Source organism: Heterodontus francisci, chromosome 5, assembly GCF_036365525.1.
Source record: "Heterodontus francisci isolate sHetFra1 chromosome 5, sHetFra1.hap1, whole genome shotgun sequence".
Classification (NCBI taxonomy): domain Eukaryota; kingdom Metazoa; phylum Chordata; class Chondrichthyes; order Heterodontiformes; family Heterodontidae; genus Heterodontus; species Heterodontus francisci.
Genome location: NC_090375.1, coordinates 62,008,993 through 62,036,111, shown reverse-complemented (window position 1 = coordinate 62,036,111; position 27,119 = coordinate 62,008,993). Strand labels below are relative to the sequence as shown.

Genomic DNA, 27,119 nt, shown 5'->3' with positions numbered 1-27,119 from the left:
GCAAGCGAAGTGAGCGGAAACTAGCAACCGCCACCAGTGTGAAGGAGCAGCCGAGAAGCCCGTGTGACTGACAGGAGGCTTCTTTTTCTTCCAAGGAAGTACTGAGTGTTTGGAAGAGTTACTGCTCCACGGAGCTGCTTGTACGCACCACAGAATGTCGCACGTGAAATGCTGGCAAGTACAGTGAGGCACCTCTTGTAGTGTAATGAGAGAAACTGATCTGTATTGCACTTGATGTCATGTCAAATTTCAACTGTTATGTAATGTATGCTTGCAAATGTTATCAAAAAAGTCTCTTTTTGGAAAGAAAAAGCAACGGTCTGCTGGCGCACAGAAGCAGCTGCACATGTGAAACAGCTGTGTGCAGGGTGTTTTCAGAGAGCAAAGGAGACATTCTGCGCATTGGCGACAACATGTTCCTTCAAAGCAACCTGTCAAGTTAAGAGCACTGGCTTCGGCTAATTGCTGCTTACTCCAAAATGGCAGCTGCACCTTTGAGCTGGAATTGCGGCAGAAACCTAAGGATAACCTTGCTTTGCATGCTCGTGTACTTCACCACTGTTCAAGCTCAAGCATGGAAGGGAAGCAGTGAAGGTGATTCTCTTTGCTGATTGATCACCAAGCGACTCTGACCATTCCCACCCGTGGAGCTGCAAACACCGCAGCTGTGCAGACTGTGAGCTGCAAGTGCAAATGTACCTTTGGGGCCAGTGGCGCAATGGATAACGTGTCTGACTACGGATCAGAAGATTGTAGGTTCGACTCCTACCTGGCTCGTGCTGTTTTTGTACAAACTATGCATTGTGACTTTCTGCGCTTGCGAGCTGGCCGTGCTGCCTGATTCCTTGCAGGGCAAGTGCCTTCATAGCGGCGTAGGCATTTTTCACTCTCAAAATGCGAAGCTCCTCAATGCAATCCGCACTCAAAGTATGCAATGCTGCAAAGCCTTTTCTTTTCCCCTTCACTCAACTCAGCTTTCCAAGGTGGAAAAGTCAAGAAGCCTTGCTTGCCACAGCACAAGAAAGGATATGAAGCCTTTTCAGCACTTTGTGGCTGAGCAGGTGCAACCAATTGGGAGAAGAAGAGCCGGCGCCACTGTTGAGTGCCAAGAACTGGCCGAGCGGAGCGGAGCTAAGAAAGAAGTGGAGAATGCAGGCATCGATCCCGCTACCTCTCGCATGCAAAGCGAGCGCTCTACCACTTGAGCTAATTCCCCAGTGTTGTTGGGGTTGTTAGCCTAGCTTGTTTGGCAGGAGCTCCTCAGCACCACCCTCAACTTGGTCCGTGAGCAGCAGGGAAATCCTGCTTCGGCTTGGCCGGCTGCCTCAAGGCATTCAATGCTTTGCTCCAATCAGCATGTGCGAGCACCAGCAGGCGAGCAGCTGCAGGACCGCAAGCCACAATAACCATGGACGAAGCCAAAAAGAGCCGGAGCTTGCGCAAGGCAAGCCAGCTGAGCGGAAACGAGCAGCCACCCCGAGCGTCAGGGTGCAGCCTAGAACCCTGTCTGACTGACACAAGATTTCTTTTGTTTTCTAGTGAGTGCTGAGCATACTACTTCAAAGAACTCCCTGCTTGGGGCAGCTGACGCAAAAGGGTGCGTGAGGAAAGGCCACTCTGTAAGAGTCTGGCGCCATAGTATAGCGAGCGGCTGGAAACTGTGTAAAAGCCCTGGGGCTGTGGCAGCGGAGAATGTTGGTGATGAAATGTAAATGTACATTGTAAATATAAGCTAGTTCGGCAAGTGTAGTGAGGCAGCTGATGTAGTGTATTGAAAGTAAGGGATGTGCATTGCACTTTATCGGAGGTGAAATTTGAAGAGTTGTGTAATGTTGTGTCGGAAGTGTATTTTTGAGGTACAGGGCTGTGTGCTGAGCAGCAGGTGCAAGTGCAGAAGTGAAAGAACTGTGTGCGGGCTGTTATGAGAGAGGAAAAGGGGGTTGGTGCGCCTTGTTCGCAAGATCCGAGCGCGTTGTGTACTTGTGAAATTTAGAGTGCTGCCTCGAGCAAATTGTGGCATTGTGCAGACGTAGTGGAAAAAGGCCGTTGTTCCTTCGAGCCGGAATTGAACCAGCGACCTAAGGATGTCAGTGTTTTGATTTTCCTCTACAGTCCTCCGCTCTACCAGCTGAGCTATCAAAGGGGCAGGAGTTGTGGCACATGCAGCTGATTTAGTGCCATGCACTTTTGGCCACTCAGGGCCTTGTGCGCCTATTGATGGCGCAGCATTGTGGCACCGTGAGCCGCCAGCTGCTCCCCGCAGCTTGTGCGAGTAGTGTAATGGATAAGGCTTCCGTCTGTGGATCGCAAGCTGATAGCGTGCACTCCTTCCTGGCTGGCAGATTTATGCAAACTTTGCATTATGACTCGGGACACCAGGCAAGCTGACTTACTTGGGCGCGCCACCTTTGGCGTCGCTTTCTCAAGTCCCTTCTCAGCGCAGTAGGCACTCTCATTATCTGAAAGTCCTGACTTGGCAATGCCAAGTGACGCACACCACGATAAGCATCAACTGCTGCGAGAGGAACTTCAACGCGGTGAAAGCCGCACTTTGGTCTGTCCGAATTTTGCTGGTCTTCCGGTGCGAGGAGCTGTCGACGACCGAGCGTTGCCGATTGGCACATTCCAAGGTCCAGGACTATGTCCCGAGGGACGCACTGAAGCTTGGCAGGTGTCCCTCCTAGTTGACCTGCGGCCTGCAAGGAAATCCTGCTTCCGGTTGGCCGCCTGCGAGAACATATTCAATGCTTTGCTCCAGTCAGCATGTCTGAGCACCAGCAGGCGAGCAGCTGCAGGACCGCAAGCCAGAAAAATGATGAAAGAAGCCGAAAAGAGCTGGAGCTGACGGAAGGCAAGCGAAGTGAGCGGAAACTAGCAACCGCCACCAGTGTGAAGGAGCAGCCGAGAAGCCCGTGTGACTGACAGGAGGCTTCTTTTTCTTCCAAGGAAGTACTGAGTGTTTGGAAGAGTTACTGCTCCACGGAGCTGCTTGTACGCACCACAGAATGTCGCACGTGAAATGCTGGCAAGTACAGTGAGGCACCTCTTGTAGTGTAATGAGAGAAACTGATCTGTATTGCACTTGATGTCATGTCAAATTTCAACTGTTATGTAATGTATGCTTGCAAATTTTATCAAAAAAGTCTCTTTTTGGAAAGAAAAAGCAACGGTCTGCTGGCGCACAGAAGCAGCTGCACATGTGAAACAGCTGTGTGCAGGGTGTTTTCAGAGAGCAAAGGAGACATTCTGCGCATTGGCGACAACATGTTCCTTCAAAGCAACCTGTCAAGTTAAGAGCACTGGCTTCGGCTAATTGCTGCTTACTCCAAAATGGCAGCTGCACCTTTGAGCTGGAATTGCGGCAGAAACCTAAGGATAACCTTGCTTTGCATGCTCGTGTACTTCACCACTGTTCAAGCTCAAGCATGGAAGGGAAGCAGTGAAGGTGATTCTCTTTGCTGATTGATCACCAAGCGACTCTGACCATTCCCACCCGTGGAGCTGCAAACACTGCAGCTGTGCAGACTGTGAGCTGCAAGTGCAAATGTACCTTTGGGGCCAGTGGCGCAATGGATAACGTGTCTGACTACGGATCAGAAGATTGTAGGTTCGACTCTGACCTGGCTCGTGCTGTTTTTGTACAAACTATGCATTGTGACTTTCTGCGCTTGCGAGCTGGCCGTGCTGCCTGATTCCTTGCAGGGCAAGTGCCTTCATAGCGGCGTAGGCATTTTTCACTCTCAAAATGCGAAGCTCCTCAATGCAATCCGCACTCAAAGTATGCAATGCTGCAAAGCCTTTTCTTTTCCCCTTCACTCAACTCAGCTTTCCAAGGTGGAAAAGTCAAGAAGCCTTGCTTGCCACAGCACAAGAAAGGATATGAAGCCTTTTCAGCACTTTGTGGCTGAGCAGGTGCAACCAATTGGGAGAAGAAGAGCCGGCGCCACTGTTGAGTGCCAAGAACTGGCCGAGCGGAGCGGAGCTAAGAAAGAAGTGGAGAATGCAGGCATCGATCCCACTACCTCTCGCATGCAAAGCTAGCGCTCTATCACTTGAGCTAATTACCCAGTGTTGTTGGGGTTGTTAGCCTAGCTTGTTTGGCAGGAGCTCCTCAGCACCACCCTCAACTTGGTCCGTGAGCAGCAGGGAAATCCTGCTTCGGCTTGGCCGGCTGCCTCAAGGCATTCAATGCTTTGCTCCAATCAGCATGTGCGAGCACCAGCAGGCGAGCAGCTGCAGGACCGCAAGCCACAATAACCATGGACGAAGCCAAAAAGAGCCGGAGCTTGCGCAAGGCAAGCCAGCTGAGCGGAAACGAGCAGCCACCCCGAGCGTCAGGGTGCAGCCTAGAACCCTGTCTGACTGACACAAGATTTCTTTTGTTTTCTAGTGAGTGCTGAGCATACTACTTCAAAGAACTCCCTGCTTGGGGCAGCTGACGCAAAAGGGTGCGTGAGGAAAGGCCACTCTGTAAGAGTCTGGCGCCATAGTATAGCGAGCGGCTGGAAACTGTGTAAAAGCCCTGGGGCTGTGGCAGCGGAGAATGTTGGTGATGAAATGTAAATGTACATTGTAAATATAAGCTAGTTCGGCAAGTGTAGTGAGGCAGCTGATGTAGTGTATTGAAAGTAAGGGATGTGCATTGCACTTTATCGGAGGTGAAATTTGAAGAGTTGTGTAATGTTGTGTCGGAAGTGTATTTTTGAGGTACAGGGCTGTGTGCTGAGCAGCAGGTGCAAGTGCAGAAGTGAAAGAACTGTGTGCGGGCTGTTATGAGAGAGGAAAAGGGGGTTGGTGCGCCTTGTTCGCAAGATCCGAGCGCGTTGTGTACTTGTGAAATTTAGAGTGCTGCCTCGAGCAAATTGTGGCATTGTGCAGACGTAGTGGAAAAAGGCCGTTGTTCCTTCGAGCCGGAATTGAACCAGCGACCTAAGGATGTCAGTGTTTTGATTTTCCTCTACAGTCCTCCGCTCTACCAGCTGAGCTATCGAAGGGGCTGGAGTTGCGGCACATGCAGCTGATTTAGTGCCATGCACTTTTGGCCACTCAGGGCCTTGTGCGCCTATTGATGGCGCAGCACTGTGGCACCGTGAGCCGCCAGCTGCTCCCCGCAGCTTGTGCGAGTAGTGTAATGGATAAGGCTTCCGTCTGTGGATCGCAAGCTGATAGCGTGCACTCCTTCCTGGCTGGCAGATTTATGCAAACTTTGCATTATGACTCGGGACACCAGGCAAGCTGACTTACTTGGGCGCGCCACCTTTGGCGTCGCTTTCTCAAGTCCCTTCTCAGCGCAGTAGGCACTCTCATTATCTGAAAGTCCTGACTTGGCAATGCCAAGTGACGCACACCACGATAAGCATCAACTGCTGCGAGAGGAACTTCAACGCGGTGAAAGCCGCACTTTGGTCTGTCCGAATTTTGCTGGTCTTCCGGTGCGAGGAGCTGTCGACGACCGAGCGTTGCCGATTGGCACATTCCAAGGTCCAGGACTATGTCCCGAGGGACGCACTGAAGCTTGGCAGGTGTCCCTCCTAGTTGACCTGCGGCCTGCAAGGAAATCCTGCTTCCGGTTGGCCGCCTGCGAGAACATATTCAATGCTTTGCTCCAGTCAGCATGTCTGAGCACCAGCAGGCGAGCAGCTGCAGGACCGCAAGCCAGAAAAATGATGAAAGAAGCCGAAAAGAGCTGGAGCTGACGGAAGGCAAGCGAAGTGAGCGGAAACTAGCAACCGCCACCAGTGTGAAGGAGCAGCCGAGAAGCCCGTGTGACTGACAGGAGGCTTCTTTTTCTTCCAAGGAAGTACTGAGTGTTTGGAAGAGTTACTGCTCCACGGAGCTGCTTGTACGCACCACAGAATGTCGCACGTGAAATGCTGGCAAGTACAGTGAGGCACCTCTTGTAGTGTAATGAGAGAAACTGATCTGTATTGCACTTGATGTCATGTCAAATTTCAACTGTTATGTAATGTATGCTTGCAAATGTTATCAAAAAAGTCTCTTTTTGGAAAGAAAAAGCAACGGTCTGCTGGCGCACAGAAGCAGCTGCACATGTGAAACAGCTGTGTGCAGGGTGTTTTCAGAGAGCAAAGGAGACATTCTGCGCATTGGCGACAACATGTTCCTTCAAAGCAACCTGTCAAGTTAAGAGCACTGGCTTCGGCTAATTGCTGCTTACTCCAAAATGGCAGCTGCACCTTTGAGCTGGAATTGCGGCAGAAACCTAAGGGTAACCTTGCTTTGCATGCTCGTGTACTTCACCACTGTTCAAGCTCAAGCATGGAAGGGAAGCAGTGAAGGTGATTCTCTTTGCTGATTGATCACCAAGCGACTCTGACCATTCCCACCCGTGGAGCTGCAAACACCGCAGCTGTGCAGACTGTGAGCTGCAAGTGTGAATGTACCTTTGGGGCCAGTGGCGCAATGGATAACGTGTCTGACTACGGATCAGAAGATTGTAGGTTCGACTCCTACCTGGCTCGTGCTGTTTTTGTACAAACTATGCATTGTGACTTTCTGCGCTTGCGAGCTGGCCGTGCTGCCTGATTCCTTGCAGGGCAAGTGCCTTCATAGCGGCGTAGGCATTTTTCACTCTCAAAATGCGAAGCTCCTCAATGCAATCCGCACTCAAAGTATGCAATGCTGCAAAGCCTTTTCTTTTCCCCTTCACTCAACTCAGCTTTCCAAGGTGGAAAAGTCAAGAAGCCTTGCTTGCCACAGCACAAGAAAGGATATGAAGCCTTTTCAGCACTTTGTGGCTGAGCAGGTGCAACCAATTGGGAGAAGAAGAGCCGGCGCCACTGTTGAGTGCCAAGAACTGGCCGAGCGGAGCGGAGCTAAGAAAGAAGTGGAGAATGCAGGCATCGACCCCGCTACCTCTCGCATGCAAAGCGAGCGCTCTACCACTTGAGCTAATTGCCCAGTGTTGTTGGGATTGTTAGCCTAGCTTGTTTGGCAGGAGCTCCTCAGCACCACCCTCAACTTGGTCCGTGAGCAGCAGGGAAATCCTGCTTCGGCTTGGCCGGCTGCCTCAAGGCATTCAATGCTTTGCTCCAATCAGCATGTGCGAGCACCAGCAGGCGAGCAGCTGCAGGACCGCAAGCCACAATAACCATGGACGAAGCCAAAAAGAGCCGGAGCTTGCGCAAGGCAAGCCAGCTGAGCGGAAACGAGCAGCCACCCCGAGCGTCAGGGTGCAGCCTAGAACCCTGTCTGACTGACACAAGATTTCTTTTGTTTTCTAGTGAGTGCTGAGCATACTACTTCAAAGAACTCCCTGCTTGGGGCAGCTGACGCAAAAGGGTGCGTGAGGAAAGGCCACTCTGTAAGAGTCTGGCGCCATAGTATAGCGAGCGGCTGGAAACTGTGTAAAAGCCCTGGGGCTGTGGCAGCGGAGAATGTTGGTGATGAAATGTAAATGTACATTGTAAATATAAGCTAGTTCGGCAAGTGTAGTGAGGCAGCTGATGTAGTGTATTGAAAGTAAGGGATGTGCATTGCACTTTATCGGAGGTGAAATTTGAAGAGTTGTGTAATGTTGTGTCGGAAGTGTATTTTTGAGGTACAGGGCTGTGTGCTGAGCAGCAGGTGCAAGTGCAGAAGTGAAAGAACTGTGTGCGGGCTGTTATGAGAGAGGAAAAGGGGGTTGGTGCGCCTTGTTCGCAAGATCCGAGCGCGTTGTGTACTTGTGAAATTTAGAGTGCTGCCTCGAGCAAATTGTGGCATTGTGCAGACGTAGTGGCAAAAGGCCGTTGTTCCTTCGAGCCGGAATTGAACCAGCGACCTAAGGATGTCAGTGTTTTGATTTTCCTCTACAGTCCTCCGCTCTACCAGCTGAGCTATCGAAGGGGCAGGAGTTGTGGCACATGCAGCTGATTTAGTGCCATGCACTTTTGGCCACTCAGGGCCTTGTGCGCCTATTGATGGCGCAGCACTGTGGCACCGTGAGCCGCCAGCTGCTCCCCGCAGCTTGTGCGAGTAGTGTAATGGATAAGGCTTCCGTCTGTGGATCGCAAGCTGATAGCGTGCACTCCTTCCTGGCTGGCAGATTTATGCAAACTTTGCATTATGACTCGGGACACCAGGCAAGCTGACTTATTTGGGCGCGCCACCTTTGGCGTCGCTTTCTCAAGTCCCTTCTCAGCGCAGTAGGCACTCTCATTATCTGAAAGTCCTGACTTGGCAATGCCAAGTGACGCACACCACGATAAGCATCAACTGCTGCGAGAGGAACTTCAACGCGGTGAAAGCCGCACTTTGGTCTGTCCGAATTTTGCTGGTCTTCCGGTGCGAGGAGCTGTCGACGACCGAGCGTTGCCGATTGGCACATTCCAAGGTCCAGGACTATGTCCCGAGGGACGCACTGAAGCTTGGCAGGTGTCCCTCCTAGTTGACCTGCGGCCTGCAAGGAAATCCTGCTTCCGGTTGGCCGCCTGCGAGAACATATTCAATGCTTTGCTCCAGTCAGCATGTCTGAGCACCAGCAGGTGAGCAGCTGCAGGACCGCAAGCCAGAAAAATGATGAAAGAAGCCGAAAAGAGCTGGAGCTGACGGAAGGCAAGCGAAGTGAGCGGAAACTAGCAACCGCCACCAGTGTGAAGGAGCAGCCGAGAAGCCCGTGTGACTGACAGGAGGCTTCTTTTTCTTCCAAGGAAGTACTGAGTGTTTGGAAGAGTTACTGCTCCACGGAGCTGCTTGTACGCACCACAGAATGTCGCACGTGAAATGCTGGCAAGTACAGTGAGGCACCTCTTGTAGTGTAATGAGAGAAACTGATCTGTATTGCACTTGATGTCATGTCAAATTTCAACTGTTATGTAATGTATGCTTGCAAATGTTATCAAAAAAGTCTCTTTTTGGAAAGAAAAAGCAACGGTCTGCTGGCGCACAGAAGCAGCTGCACATGTGAAACAGCTGTGTGCAGGGTGTTTTCAGAGAGCAAAGGAGACATTCTGCGCATTGGCGACAACATGTTCCTTCAAAGCAACCTGTCAAGTTAAGAGCACTGGCTTCGGCTAATTGCTGCTTACTCCAAAATGGCAGCTGCACCTTTGAGCTGGAATTGCGGCAGAAACCTAAGGGTAACCTTGCTTTGCATGCTCGTGTACTTCACCACTGTTCAAGCTCAAGCATGGAAGGGAAGCAGTGAAGGTGATTCTCTTTGCTGATTGATCACCAAGCGACTCTGACCATTCCCACCCGTGGAGCTGCAAACACCGCAGCTGTGCAGACTGTGAGCTGCAAGTGTGAATGTACCTTTGGGGCCAGTGGCGCAATGGATAACGTGTCTGACTACGGATCAGAAGATTGTAGGTTCGACTCCTACCTGGCTCGTGCTGTTTTTGTACAAACTATGCATTGTGACTTTCTGCGCTTGCGAGCTGGCCGTGCTGCCTGATTCCTTGCAGGGCAAGTGCCTTCATAGCGGCGTAGGCATTTTTCACTCTCAAAATGCGAAGCTCCTCAATGCAATCCGCACTCAAAGTATGCAATGCTGCAAAGCCTTTTCTTTTCCCCTTCACTCAACTCAGCTTTCCAAGGTGGAAAAGTCAAGAAGCCTTGCTTGCCACAGCACAAGAAAGGATATGAAGCCTTTTCAGCACTTTGTGGCTGAGCAGGTGCAACCAATTGGGAGAAGAAGAGCCGGCGCCACTGTTGAGTGCCAAGAACTGGCCGAGCGGAGCGGAGCTAAGAAAGAAGTGGAGAATGCAGGCATCGACCCCGCTACCTCTCGCATGCAAAGCGAGCGCTCTACCACTTGAGCTAATTCCCCAGTGTTGTTGGGATTGTTAGCCTAGCTTGTTTGGCAGGAGCTCCTCAGCACCACCCTCAACTTGGTCCGTGAGCAGCAGGGAAATCCTGCTTCGGCTTGGCCGGCTGCCTCAAGGCATTCAATGCTTTGCTCCAATCAGCATGTGCGAGCACCAGCAGGCGAGCAGCTGCAGGACCGCAAGCCACAATAACCATGGACGAAGCCAAAAAGAGCCGGAGCTTGCGCAAGGCAAGCCAGCTGAGCGGAAACGAGCAGCCACCCCGAGCGTCAGGGTGCAGCCTAGAACCCTGTCTGACTGACACAAGATTTCTTTTGTTTTCTAGTGAGTGCTGAGCATACTACTTCAAAGAACTCCCTGCTTGGGGCAGCTGACGCAAAAGGGTGCGTGAGGAAAGGCCACTCTGTAAGAGTCTGGCGCCATAGTATAGCGAGCGGCTGGAAACTGTGTAAAAGCCCTGGGGCTGTGGCAGCGGAGAATGTTGGTGATGAAATGTAAATGTACATTGTAAATATAAGCTAGTTCGGCAAGTGTAGTGAGGCAGCTGATGTAGTGTATTGAAAGTAAGGGATGTGCATTGCACTTTATCGGAGGTGAAATTTGAAGAGTTGTGTAATGTTGTGTCGGAAGTGTATTTTTGAGGTACAGGGCTGTGTGCTGAGCAGCAGGTGCAAGTGCAGAAGTGAAAGAACTGTGTGCGGGCTGTTATGAGAGAGGAAAAGGGGGTTGGTGCGCCTTGTTCGCAAGATCCGAGCGCGTTGTGTACTTGTGAAATTTAGAGTGCTGCCTCGAGCAAATTGTGGCATTGTGCAGACGTAGTGGCAAAAGGCCGTTGTTCCTTCGAGCCGGAATTGAACCAGCGACCTAAGGATGTCAGTGTTTTGATTTTCCTCTACAGTCCTCCGCTCTACCAGCTGAGCTATCGAAGGGGCAGGAGTTGTGGCACATGCAGCTGATTTAGTGCCATGCACTTTTGGCCACTCAGGGCCTTGTGCGCCTATTGATGGCGCAGCACTGTGGCACCGTGAGCCGCCAGCTGCTCCCCGCAGCTTGTGCGAGTAGTGTAATGGATAAGGCTTCCGTCTGTGGATCGCAAGCTGATAGCGTGCACTCCTTCCTGGCTGGCAGATTTATGCAAACTTTGCATTATGACTCGGGACACCAGGCAAGCTGACTTATTTGGGCGCGCCACCTTTGGCGTCGCTTTCTCAAGTCCCTTCTCAGCGCAGTAGGCACTCTCATTATCTGAAAGTCCTGACTTGGCAATGCCAAGTGACGCACACCACGATAAGCATCAACTGCTGCGAGAGGAACTTCAACGCGGTGAAAGCCGCACTTTGGTCTGTCCGAATTTTGCTGGTCTTCCGGTGCGAGGAGCTGTCGACGACCGAGCGTTGCCGATTGGCACATTCCAAGGTCCAGGACTATGTCCCGAGGGACGCACTGAAGCTTGGCAGGTGTCCCTCCTAGTTGACCTGCGGCCTGCAAGGAAATCCTGCTTCCGGTTGGCCGCCTGCGAGAACATATTCAATGCTTTGCTCCAGTCAGCATGTCTGAGCACCAGCAGGCGAGCAGCTGCAGGACCGCAAGCCAGAAAAATGATGAAAGAAGCCGAAAAGAGCTGGAGCTGACGGAAGGCAAGCGAAGTGAGCGGAAACTAGCAACCGCCACCAGTGTGAAGGAGCAGCCGAGAAGCCCGTGTGACTGACAGGAGGCTTCTTTTTCTTCCAAGGAAGTACTGAGTGTTTGGAAGAGTTACTGCTCCACGGAGCTGCTTGTACGCACCACAGAATGTCGCACGTGAAATGCTGGCAAGTACAGTGAGGCACCTCTTGTAGTGTAATGAGAGAAACTGATCTGTATTGCACTTGATGTCATGTCAAATTTCAACTGTTATGTAATGTATGCTTGCAAATGTTATCAAAAAAGTCTCTTTTTGGAAAGAAAAAGCAACGGTCTGCTGGCGCACAGAAGCAGCTGCACATGTGAAACAGCTGTGTGCAGGGTGTTTTCAGAGAGCAAAGGAGACATTCTGCGCATTGGCGACAACATGTTCCTTCAAAGCAACCTGTCAAGTTAAGAGCACTGGCTTCGGCTAATTGCTGCTTACTCCAAAATGGCAGCTGCACCTTTGAGCTGGAATTGCGGCAGAAACCTAAGGATAACCTTGCTTTGCATGCTCGTGTACTTCACCACTGTTCAAGCTCAAGCATGGAAGGGAAGCAGTGAAGGTGATTCTCTTTGCTGATTGATCACCAAGCGACTCTGACCATTCCCACCCGTGGAGCTGCAAACACCGCAGCTGTGCAGACTGTGAGCTGCAAGTGCAAATATACCTTTGGGGCCAGTGGCGCAATGGATAACGTGTCTAACTACGGATCAGAAGATTGTAGGTTCGACTCCTACCTGGCTCGTGCTGTTTTTGTACAAACTATGCATTGTGACTTTCTGCGCTTGCGAGCTGGCCGTGCTGCCTGATTCCTTGCAGGGCAAGTGCCTTCATAGCGGCGTAGGCTTTTTTCACTCTCAAAATGCGAAGCTCCTCAATGCAATCCGCACTCAAAGTATGCAATGCTGCAAAGCCTTTTCTTTTCCCCTTCACTCAACTCAGCTTTCCAAGGTGGAAAAGTCAAGAAGCCTTGCTTGCCACAGCACAAGAAAGGATATGAAGCCTTTTCAGCACTTTGTGGCTGAGCAGGTGCAACCAATTGGGAGAAGAAGAGCCGGCGCCACTGTTGAGTGCCAAGAACTGGCCGAGCGGAGCGGAGCTAAGAAAGAAGTGGAGAATGCAGGCATCAATCCCGCTACCTCTCGCATGCAAAGCGAGCGCTCTACCACTTGAGCTAATTCCCCAGTGTTGTTGGGGTTGTTAGCCTAGCTTGTTTGGCAGGAGCTCCTCAGCACCACCCTCAACTTGGTCCGTGAGCAGCAGGGAAATCCTGCTTCGGCTTGGCCGGCTGCCTCAAGGCATTCAATGCTTTGCTCCAATCAGCATGTGCGAGCACCAGCAGGAGAGCAGCTGCAGGACCGCAAGCCACAATAACCATGGACGAAGCCAAAAAGAGCCGGAGCTTGCGCAAGGCAAGCCAGCTGAGCGGAAACGAGCAGCCACCCCGAGCGTCAGGGTGCAGCCTGGAACCCTGTCTGACTGACACAAGATTTCTTTTGTTTTCTAGTGAGTGCTGAACATAGTACTTCAAAGAACTGCCTGCTTGGAGCAGCTGACGCAAAAGGGTGCGTGAGGAAAGGCCACTCTGTAAGAGTCTGGCGCCATAGTATAGCGAGCGGCTGGAAACTGTGTAAAAGCCCTGGGGCTGTGGCAGCGGAGAATGTTGGTGATGAAATGTAAATGTACATTGTAAATATAAGCTAGTTCGGCAAGTGTAGTGAGGCAGCTGATGTAGTGTATTGAAAGTAAGGGATGTGCATTGCACTTTATCGGAGGTGAAATTTGAAGAGTTGTGTAATGTTGTGTCGGAAGTGTATTTTTGAGGTACAGGGCTGTGTGCTGAGCAGCAGGTGCAAGTGCAGAAGTGAAAGAACTGTGTGCGGGCTGTTATGAGAGAGGAAAAGGGGGTTGGTGCGCCTTGTTCGCAAGATCCGAGCGCGTTGTGTACTTGTGAAATTTAGAGTGCTGCCTCGAGCAAATTGTGGCATTGTGCAGACGTAGTGGAAAAAGGCCGTTGTTCCTTCGAGCCGGAATTGAACCAGCGACCTAAGGATGTCAGTGTTTTGATTTTCCTCTACAGTCCTCCGCTCTACCAGCTGAGCTATCAAAGGGGCAGGAGTTGTGGCACATGCAGCTGATTTAGTGCCATGCACTTTTGGCCACTCAGGGCCTTGTGCGCCTATTGATGGCGCAGCACTGTGTCATCGTGAGCCGCCAGCTGCTCCCCGCAGCTTGTGCGAGTAGTGTAATGGATAAGGCTTCCGTCTGTGGATCGCAAGCTGATAGCGTGCACTCCTTCCTGGCTGGCAGATTTATGCAAACTTTGCATTATGACTCGGGACACCAGGCAAGCTGACTTACTTGGGCGCGCCACCTTTGGCGTCGCTTTCTCAAGTCCCTTCTCAGCGCAGTAGGCACTCTCATTATCTGAAAGTCCTGACTTGGCAATGCCAAGTGACGCACACCACGATAAGCATCAACTGCTGCGAGAGGAACTTCAACGCGGTGAAAGCCGCACTTTGGTCTGTCCGAATTTTGCTGGTCTTCCGGTGCGAGGAGCTGTCGACGACCGAGCGTTGCCGATTGGCACATTCCAAGGTCCAGGACTATGTCCCGAGGGACGCACTGAAGCTTGGCAGGTGTCCCTCCTAGTTGACCTGCGGCCTGCAAGGAAATCCTGCTTCCGGTTGGCCGCCTGCGAGAACATATTCAATGCTTTGCTCCAGTCAGCATGTCTGAGCACCAGCAGGCGAGCAGCTGCAGGACCGCAAGCCAGAAAAATGATGAAAGAAGCCGAAAAGAGCTGGAGCTGACGGAAGGCAAGCGAAGTGAGCGGAAACTAGCAACCGCCACCAGTGTGAAGGAGCAGCCGAGAAGCCCGTGTGACTGACAGGAGGCTTCTTTTTCTTCCAAGGAAGTACTGAGTGTTTGGAAGAGTTACTGCTCCACGGAGCTGCTTGTACGCACCACAGAATGTCGCACGTGAAATGCTGGCAAGTACAGTGAGGCACCTCTTGTAGTGTAATGAGAGAAACTGATCTGTACTGCACTTGATGTCATGTCAAATTTCAACTGTTATGTAATGTATGCTTGCAAATGTTATCAAAAAAGTCTCTTTTTGGAAAGAAAAAGCAACGGTCTGCTGGCGCACAGAAGCAGCTGCACACGTGAAACAGCTGTGTGCAGGGTGTTTTCAGAGAGCAAAGGAGACATTCTGCGCATTGGCGACAACATGTTCCTTCAAAGCAACCTGTCAAGTTAAGAGCACTGGCTTCGGCTAATTGCTGCTGACTCCAAAATGGCAGCTGCACCTTTGAGCTGGAATTGCGGCAGAAACCTAAGGATAACCTTGCTTTGCATGCTCGTGTACTTCACCACTGTTCAAGCTCAAGCATGGAAGGGAAGCAGTGAAGGTGATTCTCTTTGCTGATTGATCACCAAGCGACTCTGACCATTCCCACCCGTGGAGCTGCAAACACTGCAGCTGTGCAGACTGTGAGCTGCAAGTGCGAAGGTACCTTTGGGGCCAGTGGCGCAATGGATAACGTGTCTGACTACGGATCAGAAGATTGTAGGTTCGACTCCTACCTGGCTCGTGCTGTTTTTGTACAAACTATGCATTGTGACTTTCTGCGCTTGCGAGCTGGCCGTGCTGCCTGATTCCTTGCAGGGCAAGTGCCTTCATAGCGGCGTAGGCATTTTTCACTCTCAAAATGCGAAGCTCCTCAATGTAATCCGCACTCAAAGTATGCAATGCTGCAAAGCCTTTTCTTTTCCCCTTCACTCAACTCAGCTTTCCAAGGTGGAAAAGTCAAGAAGCCTTGCTTGCCACAGCACAAGAAAGGATATGAAGCCTTTTCAGCACTTTGTGGCTGAGCAGGTGCAACCAATTGGGAGAAGAAGAGCCGGCGCCACTGTTGAGTGCCAAGAACTGGCCGAGCGGAGCGGAGCTAAGAAAGAAGTGGAGAATGCAGGCATCGATCCCGCTACCTCTCGCATGCAAAGCGAGCGCTCTACCACTTGAGCTAATTCCCCAGTGTTGTTGGGGTTGTTAGCCTAGCTTGTTTGGCAGGAGCTCCTCAGCACCACCCTCAACTTGGTCCGTGAGCAGCAGGGAAATCCTGCTTCGGCTTGGCCGGCTGCCTCAAGGCATTCAATGCTTTGCTCCAATCAGCATGTGCGAGCACCAGCAGGCGAGCAGCTGCAGGACCGCAAGCCACAATAACCATGGACGAAGCCAAAAAGAGCCGGAGCTTGCGCAAGGCAAGCCAGCTGAGCGGAAACGAGCAGCCACCCCGAGCGTCAGGGTGCAGCCTAGAACCCTGTCTGACTGACACAAGATTTCTTTTGTTTTCTAGTGAGTGCTGAGCATACTACTTCAAAGAACTCCCTGCTTGGGGCAGCTGACGCAAAAGGGTGCGTGAGGAATGGCCACTCTGTAAGAGCCTGGCGCCATAGTATAGCGAGCGGCTGGAAACTGTGTAAAAGCCCTGGGGCTGTGGCCGCGGAGAATGTTGGTGATGAAATGTAAATGTACATTGTAAATATAAGCTAGTTCGGCAAGTGTAGTGAGGCAGCTGATGTAGTGTATTGAAAGTAAGGGATGTGCATTGCACTTTATCGGAGGTGAAATTTGAAGAGTTGTGTAATGTTGTGTCGGAAGTGTATTTTTGAGGTACAGGGCTGTGTGCTGAGCAGCAGGTGCAAGTGCAGAAGTGAAAGAACTGTGTGCGGGCTGTTATGAGAGAGGAAAAGGGGGTTGGTGCGCCTTGTTCGCAAGATCCGAGCGCTTTGTGTACTTGTGAAATTTAGAGTGCTGCCTCGAGCAAATTGTGGCATTGTGCAGACGTAGTGGAAAAAGGCCGTTGTTCTTTCGAGCCGGAATTGAACCAGCGACCTAAGCATGTCAGTGTTTTGATTTTCCTCTACAGTCCTCCGCTCTACCAGCTGAGCTATCGAAGGGGCAGGAGTTGTGGCACATGCAGCTGATTTAGTGCCATGCACTTTTGGCCACTCAGGGCCTTGTGCGCCTATTGATGGCGCAGCACTGTGGCACCGTGAGCCGCCAGCTGCTCCCCGCAGCTTGTGCGAGTAGTGTAATGGATAAGGCTTCCGTCTGTGGATCGCAAGCTGATAGCGTGCACTCCTTCCTGGCTGGCAGATTTATGCAAACTTTGCATTATGACTCGGGACACCAGGCAAGCTGACTTACTTGGGCGCGCCACCTTTGGCGTCGCTTTCTCAAGTCCCTTCTCAGCGCAGTAGGCACTCTCATTATCTGAAAGTCCTGACTTGGCAATGCCAAGTGACGCACACCACGATAAGCATCAACTGCTGCGAGAGGAACTTCAACGCGGTGAAAGCCGCACTTTGGTCTGTCCGAATTTTGCTGGTCTTCCGGTGCGAGGAGCTGTCGACGACCGAGCGTTGCCGATTGGCACATTCCAAGGTCCAGGACTATGTCCCGAGGGACGCACTGAAGCTTGGCAGGTGTCCCTCCTAGTTGACCTGCGGCCTGCAAGGAAATCCTGCTTCCGGTTGGCCGCCTGCGAGAACATATTCAATGCTTTGCTCCAGTCAGCATGTCTGAGCACCAGCAGGCGAGCAGCTGCAGGACCGCAAGCCAGAAAAATGATGAAAGAAGCCGAAAAGAGCTGGAGCTGACGGAAGGCAAGCGAAGTGAGCGGAAACTAGCAACCGCCACCAGTGTGAAGGAGCAGCCGAGAAGCCCGTGTGACTGACAGGAGGCTTCATTTTCTTCCAAGGAAGTACTGAGTGTTTGGAAGAGTTACTGCTCCACGGAGCTGCTTGTACGCACCACAGAATGTCGCACGTGAAATGCTGGCAAGTACAGTGAGGCACCTCTTGTAGTGTAATGAGAGAAACTGATCTGTACTGCACTTGATGTCATGTCAAATTTCAACTGTTATGTAATGTATGCTTGCAAATGTTATCAAAAAAGTCTCTTTTTGGAAAGAAAAAGCAACGGTCTGCTGGCGCACAGAAGCAGCTGCACACGTGAAACAGCTGTGTGCAGGGTGTTTTCAGAGAGCAAAGGAGACATTCTGCGCATTGGCGACAACATGTTCCTTCAAAGCAACCTGTCAAGTTAAGAGCACTGGCTTCGGCTAATTGCTGCTTACTCCAAAATGGCAGCTGCACCTTTGAGCTGGAATTGCGGCAGAAACCTAAGGATAACCTTGCTTTGCATGCTCGTGTACTTCACCACTGTTCAAGCTCTAGCATGGAAGGGAAACAGTGAAGGTGATTCTCTTTGCTGATTGATCACCAAGCGACTCTAACCATTCCCACCCGTGGAGCTGCAAACACTGCAGCTGTGCAGACTGTGAGCTGCAAGTGCGAAGGTACCTTTGGGGCCAGTGGCGCAATGGATAACGTGTCTGACTACGGATCAGAAGATTGTAGGTTCGACTCCTACCTGGCTCGTGCTGTTTTTGTACAAACTATACATTGTGACTTTCTGCGCTTGCGAGCTGGCCGTGCTGCCTGATTCCTTGCAGGGCAAGTGCCTTCATAGCGGCGTAGGCATTTTTCACTCTCAAAATGCGAAGCTCCTCAATGCAATCCGCACTCAAAGTATGCAATGCTGCAAAGCCTTTTCTTTTCCCCTTCACTCAACTCAGCTTTCCAAGGTGGAAAAGTCAAGAAGCCTTGCTTGCCACAGCACAAGAAAGGATATGAAGCCTTTTCAGCACTTTGTGGCTGAGCAGGTGCAACCAATTGGGAGAAGAAGAGCCGGCGCCACTGTTGAGTGCCAAGAACTGGCCGAGCGGAGCGAAGAAAGAAGTGGAGAATGCAGGCATCGATCCCGCTACCTCTTGCATGCAAAGCGAGCGCTCTACCACTTCAGCTAATTCCCCAGTGTTGTTGGGGTTGTTAGCCTAGCTTGTTTGGCAGGAGCTGCTCAGCACCACCCTCAACTTGGTCCGTGAGCAGCAGGGAAATCCTGCTTCGGCTTGGCCGGCTGCCTCAAGGCATTCAATGCTTTGCTCCAATCAGCATGTGCGAGCACCAGCAGGCGAGCAGCTGCAGGACCGCAAGCCACAATAACCATGGACGAAGCCAAAAAGAGCCGGAGCTTGCGCAAGCCAAGCCAGCTGAGCGGAAACGAGCAGCCACCCCGAGCGTCAGGGTGCAGCCTAGAACCCTGTCTGACTGACACAAGATTTCTTTTGTTTTCTAGTGAGTGCTGAGCATACTACTTCAAAGAACTCCCTGCTTGGGGCAGCTGACGCAAAAGGGTGCGTGAGGAAAGGCCACTCTGTAAGAGCCTGGCGCCATAGTATAGCGAGCGGCTGGAAACTGTGTAAAAGCCCTGGGGCTGTGGCCGCGGAGAATGTTGGTGATGAAATGTAAATGTACATTGTAAATATAAGCTAGTTCGGCAAGTGTAGTGAGGCAGCTGATGTAGTGTATTGAAAGTAAGGGATGTGCATTGCACTTTATCGGAGGTGAAATTTGAAGAGTTGTGTAATGTTGTGTCGGAAGTGTATTTTTGAGGTACAGGGCTGTGTGCTGAGCAGCAGGTGCAAGTGCAGAAGTGAAAGAACTGTGTGCAGGCTGTTATGAGAGAGGAAAAGGGGGTTGGTGCGCCTTGTTCGCAAGATCCGAGCGCGTTGTGTACTTGTGAAATTTAGAGTGCTGCCTCGAGCAAATTGTGGCATTGTGCAGACATTGTGGAAAAAGGCCGTTGTTCCTTCGAGCCAGAATTGAACCAGCGACCTAAGGATGTCAGTGTTTTGATTTTCCTCTACAGTCCTCCGCTCTACCAGCTGAGCTATCGAAGGGGCAGGAGTTGTGGCACATGCAGCTGATTTAGTGCCATGCACTTTTGGCCACTCAGGGCCTTGTGCGCCTATTGATGGCGCAGCACTGTGGCACCGTGAGCCGCCAGCTGCTCCCCGCAGCTTGTGCAAGTAGTGTAATGGATAAGGCTTCCGTCTGTGGATCGCAAGCTGATAGCGTGCACTCCTTCCTGGCTGGCAGATTTATGCAAACTTTGCATTATGACTCGGGACACCAGGCAAGCTGACTTACTTGGGCGCGCCACCTTTGGCGTCGCTTTCTCAAGTCCCTTCTCAGCGCAGTAGGCACTCTCATTATCTGAAAGTCCTGACTTGGCAATGCCAAGTGACGCACACCACGATAAGCATCAACTGCTGCGAGAGGAACTTCAACGCGGTGAAAGCCGCACTTTGGTCTGTCCGAATTTTGCTGGTCTTCCGGTGCGAGGAGCTGTCGACGACCGAGCGTTGCCGATTGGCACATTCCAAGGTCCAGGACTATGTCCCGAGGGACGCACTGAAGCTTGGCAGGTGTCCCTCCTAGTTGACCTGCGGCCTGCAAGGAAATCCTGCTTCCGGTTGGCCGCCTGCGAGCACATATTCAATGCTTTGCTCCAGTCAGCATGTCTGAGCACCAGCAGGCGAGCAGCTGCAGGACCGCAAGCCAGAAAAATGATGAAAGAAGCCGAAAAGAGCTGGAGCTGACGGAAGGCAAGCGAAGTGAGCGGAAACTAGCAACCGCCACCAGTGTGAAGGAGCAGCCGAGAAGCCCGTGTGACTGACAGGAGGCTTCTTTTTCTTCCAAGGAAGTACTGAGTGTTTGGAAGAGTTACTGCTCCACGGAGCTGCTTGTACGCACCACAGAATGTCGCACGTGAAATGCTGGCAAGTACAGTGAGGCACCTCTTGTAGTGTAATGAGAGAAACTGATCTGTACTGCACTTGATGTCATGTCAAATTTCAACTGTTATGTAATGTATGCTTGCAAATGTTATCAAAAAAGTCTCTTTTTGGAAAGAAAAAGCAACGGTCTGCTGGCGCACAGAAGCAGCTGCACACGTGAAACAGCTGTGTGCAGGGTGTTTTCAGAGAGCAAAGGAGACATTCTGCGCATTGGCGACAACATGTTCCTTCAAAGCAACCTGTCAAGTTAAGAGCACTGTCTTCGGCTAATTGCTGCTGACTCCAAAATGGCAGCTGCACCTTTGAGCTGGAATTGCGGCAGAAACCTAAGGATAACCTTGCTTTGCATGCTCGTGTACTTCACCACTGTTCAAGCTCAAGCATGGAAGGGAAGCAGTGAAGGTGATTCTCTTTGCTGATTGATCACCAAGCGACTCTGACCATTCCCACCCGTGGAGCTGCAAACACTGCAGCTGTGCAGACTGTGAGCTGCAAGTGCAAATGTACCTTTGGGGCCAGTGGCGCAATGGATAACGTGTCTGACTACGGATCAGAAGATTGTAGGTTCGACTCCTACCTGGCTCGTGCTGTTTTTGTACAAACTATGCATTGTGACTTTCTGCGCTTGCGAGCTGGCCGTGCTGCCTGATTCCTTGCAGGGCAAGTGCCTTCATAGCGGCGTAGGCATTTTTCACTCTCAAAATGCGAAGCTCCTCAATGCAATCCGCACTCAAAGTATGCAATGCTGCAAAGCCTTTTCTTTTCCCCTTCACTCAACTCAGCTTTCCAAGGTGGAAAAGTCAAGAAGCCTTGCTTGCCACAGCACAAGAAAGGATATGAAGCCTTTTCAGCACTTTGTGGCTGAGCAAGTGCAACCAATTGGGAGATGAAGAGCCGGCGCCACTGTTGAGTGCCAAGAACTGGCCGAGCGGAGCGGAGCTAAGAAAGAAGTGGAGCATGCAGGCATCGATCCCACTACCTCTCGCATGCAAAGCGAGCGCTCTACCACTTGAGCTAATTCCCCAGTGTTGTTGGGGTTGTTAGCCTAGCTTGTTTGGCAGGAGCTCCTCAGCACCACCCTCAACTTGGTCCGTGAGCAGCAGGGAAATCCTGCTTCGGCTTGGCCGGCTGCCTCAAGGCATTCAATGCTTTGCTCCAATCAGCATGTGCGAGCACCAGCAGGCGAGCAGCTGCAGGACCGCAAGCCACAATAACCATGGACGAAGCCAAAAAGAGCCGGAGCTTGCGCAAGCCAAGCCAGCTGAGCGGAAACGAGCAGCCACCCCGAGCGTCAGGGTGCAGCCTAGAACCCTGTCTGACTGACACAAGATTTCTTTTGTTTTCTAGTGAGTGCTGAGCATACTACTTCAAAGAACTCCCTGCTTGGGGCAGCTGACGCAAAAGGGTGCGTGAGGAAAGGCCACTCTGTAAGAGTCTGGCGCCATAGTATAGCGAGCGGCTGGAAACTGTGTAAAAGCCCTGGGGCTGTGGCAGCGGAGAATGTTGGTGATGAAATGTAAATGTACATTGTAAATATAAGCTAGTTCGGCAAGTGTAGTGAGGCAGCTGATGTAGTGTATTGAAAGTAAGGGATGTGCATTGCACTTTATCGGAGGTGAAATTTGAAGAGTTGTGTAATGTTGTGTCGGAAGTGTATTTTTGAGGTACAGGGCTGTGTGCTGAGCAGCAGGTGCAAGTGCAGAAGTGAAAGAACTGTGTGCGGGCTGTTATGAGAGAGGAAAAGGGGGTTGGTGCGCCTTGTTCGCAAGATCCGAGCGCGTTGTGTACTTGTGAAATTTAGAGTGCTGCCTCGAGCAAATTGTGGCATTGTGCAGACGTAGTGGAAAAAGGCCGTTGTTCCTTCGAGCCGGAATTGAACCAGCAACCTAAGCATGTCAGTGTTTTGATTTTCCTCTACAGTCCTCCGCTCTACCAGCTGAGCTATCGAAGGGGCAGGAGTTGTGGCACATGCAGCTGATTTAGTGCCATGCACTTTTGGCCACTCAGGGCCTTGTGCGCCTATTGATGGCGCAGCACTGTGGCACCGTGAGCCGCCAGCTGCTCCCCGCAGCTTGTGCGAGTAGTGTAATGGATAAGGCTTCCGTCTGTGGATCGCAAGTTGATAGCGTGCACTCCTTCCTGGCTGGCAGATTTATGCAAACTTTGCATTATGACTCGGGACACCAGGCAAGCTGACTTACTTGGGCGCGCCACCTTTGGCGTCGCTTTCTCAAGTCCCTTCTCAGCGCAGTAGGCACTCTCATTATCTGAAAGTCCTGACTTGGCAATGCCAAGTGACGCACACCACGATAAGCATCAACTGCTGCGAGAGGAACTTCAACGCGGTGAAAGCCGCACTTTGGTTTTTCCGAATTTTGCTGGTCTTCCGGTGCGAGGAGCTGTCGACGACCGAGCGTTGCCGATTGGCACATTCCAAGGTCCAGGACTATGTCCCGAGGGACGCACTGAAGCTTGGCAGGTGTCCCTCCTAGTTGACCTGCGGCCTGCAAGGAAATCCTGCTTCCGGTTGGCCGCCTGCGAGAACATATTCAATGCTTTGCTCCAGTCAGCATGTCTGAGCACCAGCAGGCGAGCAGCTGCAGGACCGCAAGCCAGAAAAATGATGAAAGAAGCCGAAAAGAGCTGGAGCTGACGGAAGGCAAGCGAAGTGAGCGGAAACTAGCAACCGCCACCAGTGTGAAGGAGCAGCCGAGAAGCCCGTGTGACTGACAGGAGGCTTCATTTTCTTCCAAGGAAGTACTGAGTGTTTGGAAGAGTTACTGCTCCACGGAGCTGCTTGTACGCACCACAGAATGTCGCACGTGAAATGCTGGCAAGTACAGTGAGGCACCTCTTGTAGTGTAATGAGAGAAACTGATCTGTATTGCACTTGATGTCATGTCAAATTTCAACTGTTATGTAATGTATGCTTGCAAATGTTATCAAAAAAGTCTCTTTTTGGAAAGAAAAAGCAACGGTCTGCTGGCGCACAGAAGCAGCTGCACACGTGAAACAGCTGTGTGCAGGGTGTTTTCAGAGAGCAAAGGAGACATTCTGCGCATTGGCGACAACATGTTCCTTCAAAGCAACCTGTCAAGTTAAGAGCACTGGCTTCGGCTAATTGCTGCTTACTCCAAAATGGCAGCTGCACCTTTGAGCTGGAATTGCGGCAGAAACCTAAGGATAACCTTGCTTTGCATGCTCGTGTACTTCACCACTGTTCAAGCTCAAGCATGGAAGGGAAGCAGTGAAGGTGATTCTCTTTGCTGATTGATCACCAAGCGACTCTGACCATTCCCACCCGTGGAGCTGCAAACACCGCAGCTGTGCAGACTGTGAGCTGCAAGTGCAAATGTGCCTTTGGGGCCAGTGGCGCAATGGATAACGTGTCTGACTACGGATCAGAAGATTGTAGGTTCGACTCCTACCTGGCTCGTGCTGTTTTTGTACAAACTATGCATTGTGACTTTCTGCGCTTGCGAGCTGGCCGTGCTGCCTGATTCCTTGCAGGGCAAGTGCCTTCATAGCGGCGTAGGCATTTTTCACTCTCAAAATGCGAAGCTCCTCAATGCAATCCGCACTCAAAGTATGCAATGCTGCAAAGCCTTTTCTTTTCCCCTTCACTCAACTCAGCTTTCCAAGGTGGAAAAGTCAAGAAGCCTTGCTTGCCACAGCACAAGAAAGGATATGAAGCCTTTTCAGCACTTTGTGGCTGAGCAGGTGCAACCAATTGGGAGAAGAAGAGCCGGCGCCACTGTTGAGTGCCAAGAACTGGCCGAGCGGAGCGGAGCGAAGAAAGAAGTGGAGAATGCAGGCATCGATCCCGCTACCTCTCGCATGCAAAGCGAGCGCTCTACCACTTGAGCTAATTCCCCAGTGTTGTTGGGGTTGTTAGCCTAGCTTGTTTGGCAGGAGCTCCTCAGCACCACCCTCAACTTGGTCCGTGAGCAGCAGGGAAATCCTGCTTCGGCTTGGCCGGCTGCCTCAAGGCATTCAATGCTTTGCTCCAATCAGCATGTGCGAGCACCAGCAGGCGAGCAGCTGCAGGACCGCAAGCCACAATAACCATGGACAAAGCCAAAAAGAGCCGGAGCTTGCGCAAGGCAAGCCAGCTGAGCGGAAACGAGCAGCCACCCCGAGCGTCAGGGTGCAGCCTAGAACCCTGTCTGACTGACACAAGATTTCTTTTGTTTTCTAGTGAGTGCTGAGCATACTACTTCAAAGAACTCCCTGCTTGGGGCAGCTGACGCAAAAGGGTGCGTGAGGAAAGGCCACTCTGTAAGAGTCTGGCGCCATAGTATAGCGAGCGGCTGGAAACTGTGTAAAAGCCCTGGGGCTGTGGCAGCGGAGAATGATGGTGATGAAATGTAAATGTACATTGTAAATATAAGCTAGTTCGGCAAGTGTAGTGAGGCAGCTGAAGTAGTGTATTGAAAGTAAGGGATGTGCATTGCACTTTATCGGAGGTGAAATTTGAAGAGTTGTGTAATGTTGTGTCGGAAGTGTATTTTTGAGGTACAGGGCTGTGTGCTGAGCAGCAGGTGCAAGTGCAGAAGTGAAAGAACTGTGTGCGGGCTGTTATGAGAGAGGAAAAGGGGGTTGGTGCGCCTTGTTCGCAAGATCCGAGCGCGTTGTGTACTTGTGAAATTTAGAGTGCTGCCTCGAGCAAATTGTGGCATTGTGCAGACGTAGTGGAAAAAGGCCGTTGTTCCTTCGAGCCGGAATTGAACCAGCGACCTAAGGATGTCAGTGTTTTGATTTTCCTCTACAGTTCTCCACTCTACCAGCTGAGCTATTGAAGGGGCAGGAGTTGTGGCACATGCAGCTGATTTAGTGCCATGCACTTTTGGCCACTCAGGGCCTTGTGCGCCTATTGATGGCGCAGCACTGTGGCACCGTGAGCCGCCAGCTGCTCCCCGCAGCTTGTGCGAGTAGTGTAATGGATAAGGCTTCCGTCTGTGGATCGCAAGCTGATAGCGTGCACTCCTTCCTGGCTGGCAGATTTATGCAAACTTTGCATTATGACTCGGGACACCAGGCAAGCTGACTTACTTGGGCGCGCCACCTTTGGCGTCGCTTTCTCAAGTCCCTTCTCAGCGCAGTAGGCACTCTCATTATCTGAAAGTCCTGACTTGGCAATGCCAAGTGACGCACACCACGATAAGCATCAACTGCTGCGAGAGGAACTTCAACGCGGTGAAAGCCGCACTTTGGTCTGTCCGAATTTTGCTGGTCTTCCGGTGCGAGGAGCTGTCGACGACCGAGCGTTGCCGATTGGCACATTCCAAGGTCCAGGACTATGTCCCGAGGGACGCACTGAAGCTTGGCAGGTGTCCCTCCTAGTTGACCTGCGGCCTGCAAGGAAATCCTGCTTCCGGTTGGCCGCCTGCGAGAACATATTCAATGCTTTGCTCCAGTCAGCATGTCTGAGCACCAGCAGGCGAGCAGCTGCAGGACCGCAAGCCAGAAAAATGATGAAAGAAGCCGAAAAGAGCTGGAGCTGACGGAAGGCAAGCGAAGTGAGCGGAAACTAGCAACCGCCACCAGTGTGAAGGAGCAGCCGAGAAGCCCGTGTGACTGACAGGAGGCTTCTTTTTCTTCCAAGGAAGTACTGAGTGTTTGGAAGAGTTACTGCTCCACGGAGCTGCTTGTACGCACCACAGAATGTCGCACGTGAAATGCTGGCAAGTACAGTGAGGCACCTCTTGTAGTGTAATGAGAGAAACTGATCTGTATTGCACTTGATGTCATGTCAAATTTCAACTGTTATGTAATGTATGCTTGCAAATTTTATCAAAAAAGTCTCTTTTTGGAAAGAAAAAGCAACGGTCTGCTGGCGCACAGAAGCAGCTGCACATGTGAAACAGCTGTGTGCAGGGTGTTTTCAGAGAGCAAAGGAGACATTCTGCGCATTGGCGACAACATGTTCCTTCAAAGCAACCTGTCAAGTTAAGAGCACTGGCTTCGGCTAATTGCTGCTTACTCCAAAATGGCAGCTGCACCTTTGAGCTGGAATTGCGGCAGAAACCTAAGGGTAACCTTGCTTTGCATGCTCGTGTACTTCACCACTGTTCAAGCTCAAGCATGGAAGGGAAGCAGTGAAGGTGATTCTCTTTGCTGATTGATCACCAAGCGACTCTGACCATTCCCACCCGTGGAGCTGCAAACACCGCAGCTGTGCAGACTGTGAGCTGCAAGTGCAAATGTGCCTTTGGGGCCAGTGGCGCAATGGATAACGTGTCTGACTACGGATCAGAAGATTGTAGGTTCGACTCCTACCTGGCTCGTGCTGTTTTTGTACAAACTATGCATTGTGACTTTCTGCGCTTGCGAGCTGGCCGTGCTGCCTGATTCCTTGCAGGGCAAGTGCCTTCATAGCGGCGTAGGCATTTTTCACTCTCAAAATGCGAAGCTCCTCAATGCAATCCGCACTCAAAGTATGCAATGCTGCAAAGCCTTTTCTTTTCCCCTTCACTCAACTCAGCTTTCCAAGGTGGAAAAGTCAAGAAGCCTTGCTTGCCACAGCACAAGAAAGGATATGAAGCCTTTTCAGCACTTTGTGGCTGAGCAGGTGCAACCAATTGGGAGAAGAAGAGCCGGCGCCACTGTTGAGTGCCAAGAACTGGCCGAGCGGAGCAGAGCGAAGAAAGAAGTGGAGAATGCAGGCATCGATCCCGCTACCTCTCGCATGCAAAGCGAGCGCTCTACCACTTGAGCTAATTCCCCAGTGTTGTTGGGGTTGTTAGCCTAGCTTGTTTGGCAGGAGCTCCTCAGCACCACCCTCAACTTGGTCCGTGAGCAGCAGGGAAATCCTGCTTCGGCTTGGCCGGCTGCCTCAAGGCATTCAATGCTTTGCTCCAATCAGCATGTGCGAGCACCAGCAGGCGAGCAGCTGCAGGACCGCAAGCCACAATAACCATGGACGAAGCCAAAAAGAGCCGGAGCTTGCGCAAGGCAAGCCAGCTGAGCGGAAAC

General features: G+C 51.6%; 18 non-coding genes across 18 annotated transcripts; 9 read left to right on the top strand and 9 right to left on the bottom strand.

The window, feature by feature from the left end:
- The first annotated feature begins 704 nt into the window (after positions 1-704).
- trnar-acg (transfer RNA arginine (anticodon ACG)) lies at positions 705-777 on the top strand. The gene has a single exon. It is a non-coding gene; the product is annotated as a tRNA-Arg (tRNA).
- A 1,273-nt stretch (positions 778-2,050) lies between these two features.
- On the bottom strand, positions 2,051-2,143 carry trnay-gua (transfer RNA tyrosine (anticodon GUA)). The gene is made up of 2 exons: positions 2,107-2,143; positions 2,051-2,086 (listed from the first exon to the last, which is right to left on the bottom strand). It is a non-coding gene; the product is annotated as a tRNA-Tyr (tRNA).
- A 2,758-nt stretch (positions 2,144-4,901) lies between these two features.
- trnay-gua (transfer RNA tyrosine (anticodon GUA)) lies at positions 4,902-4,994 on the bottom strand. The gene is made up of 2 exons: positions 4,958-4,994; positions 4,902-4,937 (listed from the first exon to the last, which is right to left on the bottom strand). It is a non-coding gene; the product is annotated as a tRNA-Tyr (tRNA).
- A 1,412-nt stretch (positions 4,995-6,406) lies between these two features.
- On the top strand, positions 6,407-6,479 carry trnar-acg (transfer RNA arginine (anticodon ACG)). Its single transcript has one exon. It is a non-coding gene; the product is annotated as a tRNA-Arg (tRNA).
- Positions 6,480-7,752: 1,273 nt separating this feature from the next.
- trnay-gua (transfer RNA tyrosine (anticodon GUA)) lies at positions 7,753-7,845 on the bottom strand. The gene is made up of 2 exons: positions 7,809-7,845; positions 7,753-7,788 (listed from the first exon to the last, which is right to left on the bottom strand). It is a non-coding gene; the product is annotated as a tRNA-Tyr (tRNA).
- Positions 7,846-9,257: 1,412 nt separating this feature from the next.
- On the top strand, positions 9,258-9,330 carry trnar-acg (transfer RNA arginine (anticodon ACG)). Its single transcript has one exon. It is a non-coding gene; the product is annotated as a tRNA-Arg (tRNA).
- A 1,273-nt stretch (positions 9,331-10,603) lies between these two features.
- Positions 10,604-10,696, bottom strand: trnay-gua (transfer RNA tyrosine (anticodon GUA)). Its single transcript has 2 exons — positions 10,660-10,696; positions 10,604-10,639 (listed from the first exon to the last, which is right to left on the bottom strand). It is a non-coding gene; the product is annotated as a tRNA-Tyr (tRNA).
- A 1,412-nt stretch (positions 10,697-12,108) lies between these two features.
- Positions 12,109-12,181, top strand: trnar-acg (transfer RNA arginine (anticodon ACG)). Its single transcript has one exon. It is a non-coding gene; the product is annotated as a tRNA-Arg (tRNA).
- A 1,273-nt stretch (positions 12,182-13,454) lies between these two features.
- Positions 13,455-13,547, bottom strand: trnay-gua (transfer RNA tyrosine (anticodon GUA)). The gene is made up of 2 exons: positions 13,511-13,547; positions 13,455-13,490 (listed from the first exon to the last, which is right to left on the bottom strand). It is a non-coding gene; the product is annotated as a tRNA-Tyr (tRNA).
- Positions 13,548-14,959: 1,412 nt separating this feature from the next.
- On the top strand, positions 14,960-15,032 carry trnar-acg (transfer RNA arginine (anticodon ACG)). Its single transcript has one exon. It is a non-coding gene; the product is annotated as a tRNA-Arg (tRNA).
- A 1,273-nt stretch (positions 15,033-16,305) lies between these two features.
- trnay-gua (transfer RNA tyrosine (anticodon GUA)) lies at positions 16,306-16,398 on the bottom strand. The gene is made up of 2 exons: positions 16,362-16,398; positions 16,306-16,341 (listed from the first exon to the last, which is right to left on the bottom strand). It is a non-coding gene; the product is annotated as a tRNA-Tyr (tRNA).
- A 1,412-nt stretch (positions 16,399-17,810) lies between these two features.
- trnar-acg (transfer RNA arginine (anticodon ACG)) lies at positions 17,811-17,883 on the top strand. The gene has a single exon. It is a non-coding gene; the product is annotated as a tRNA-Arg (tRNA).
- A 1,268-nt stretch (positions 17,884-19,151) lies between these two features.
- trnay-gua (transfer RNA tyrosine (anticodon GUA)) lies at positions 19,152-19,244 on the bottom strand. Its single transcript has 2 exons — positions 19,208-19,244; positions 19,152-19,187 (listed from the first exon to the last, which is right to left on the bottom strand). It is a non-coding gene; the product is annotated as a tRNA-Tyr (tRNA).
- Positions 19,245-20,656: 1,412 nt separating this feature from the next.
- On the top strand, positions 20,657-20,729 carry trnar-acg (transfer RNA arginine (anticodon ACG)). Its single transcript has one exon. It is a non-coding gene; the product is annotated as a tRNA-Arg (tRNA).
- Positions 20,730-22,002: 1,273 nt separating this feature from the next.
- trnay-gua (transfer RNA tyrosine (anticodon GUA)) lies at positions 22,003-22,095 on the bottom strand. The gene is made up of 2 exons: positions 22,059-22,095; positions 22,003-22,038 (listed from the first exon to the last, which is right to left on the bottom strand). It is a non-coding gene; the product is annotated as a tRNA-Tyr (tRNA).
- A 1,412-nt stretch (positions 22,096-23,507) lies between these two features.
- trnar-acg (transfer RNA arginine (anticodon ACG)) lies at positions 23,508-23,580 on the top strand. Its single transcript has one exon. It is a non-coding gene; the product is annotated as a tRNA-Arg (tRNA).
- Positions 23,581-24,853: 1,273 nt separating this feature from the next.
- trnay-gua (transfer RNA tyrosine (anticodon GUA)) lies at positions 24,854-24,946 on the bottom strand. The gene is made up of 2 exons: positions 24,910-24,946; positions 24,854-24,889 (listed from the first exon to the last, which is right to left on the bottom strand). It is a non-coding gene; the product is annotated as a tRNA-Tyr (tRNA).
- A 1,412-nt stretch (positions 24,947-26,358) lies between these two features.
- On the top strand, positions 26,359-26,431 carry trnar-acg (transfer RNA arginine (anticodon ACG)). The gene has a single exon. It is a non-coding gene; the product is annotated as a tRNA-Arg (tRNA).
- Positions 26,432-27,119: the final 688 nt, after the last annotated feature.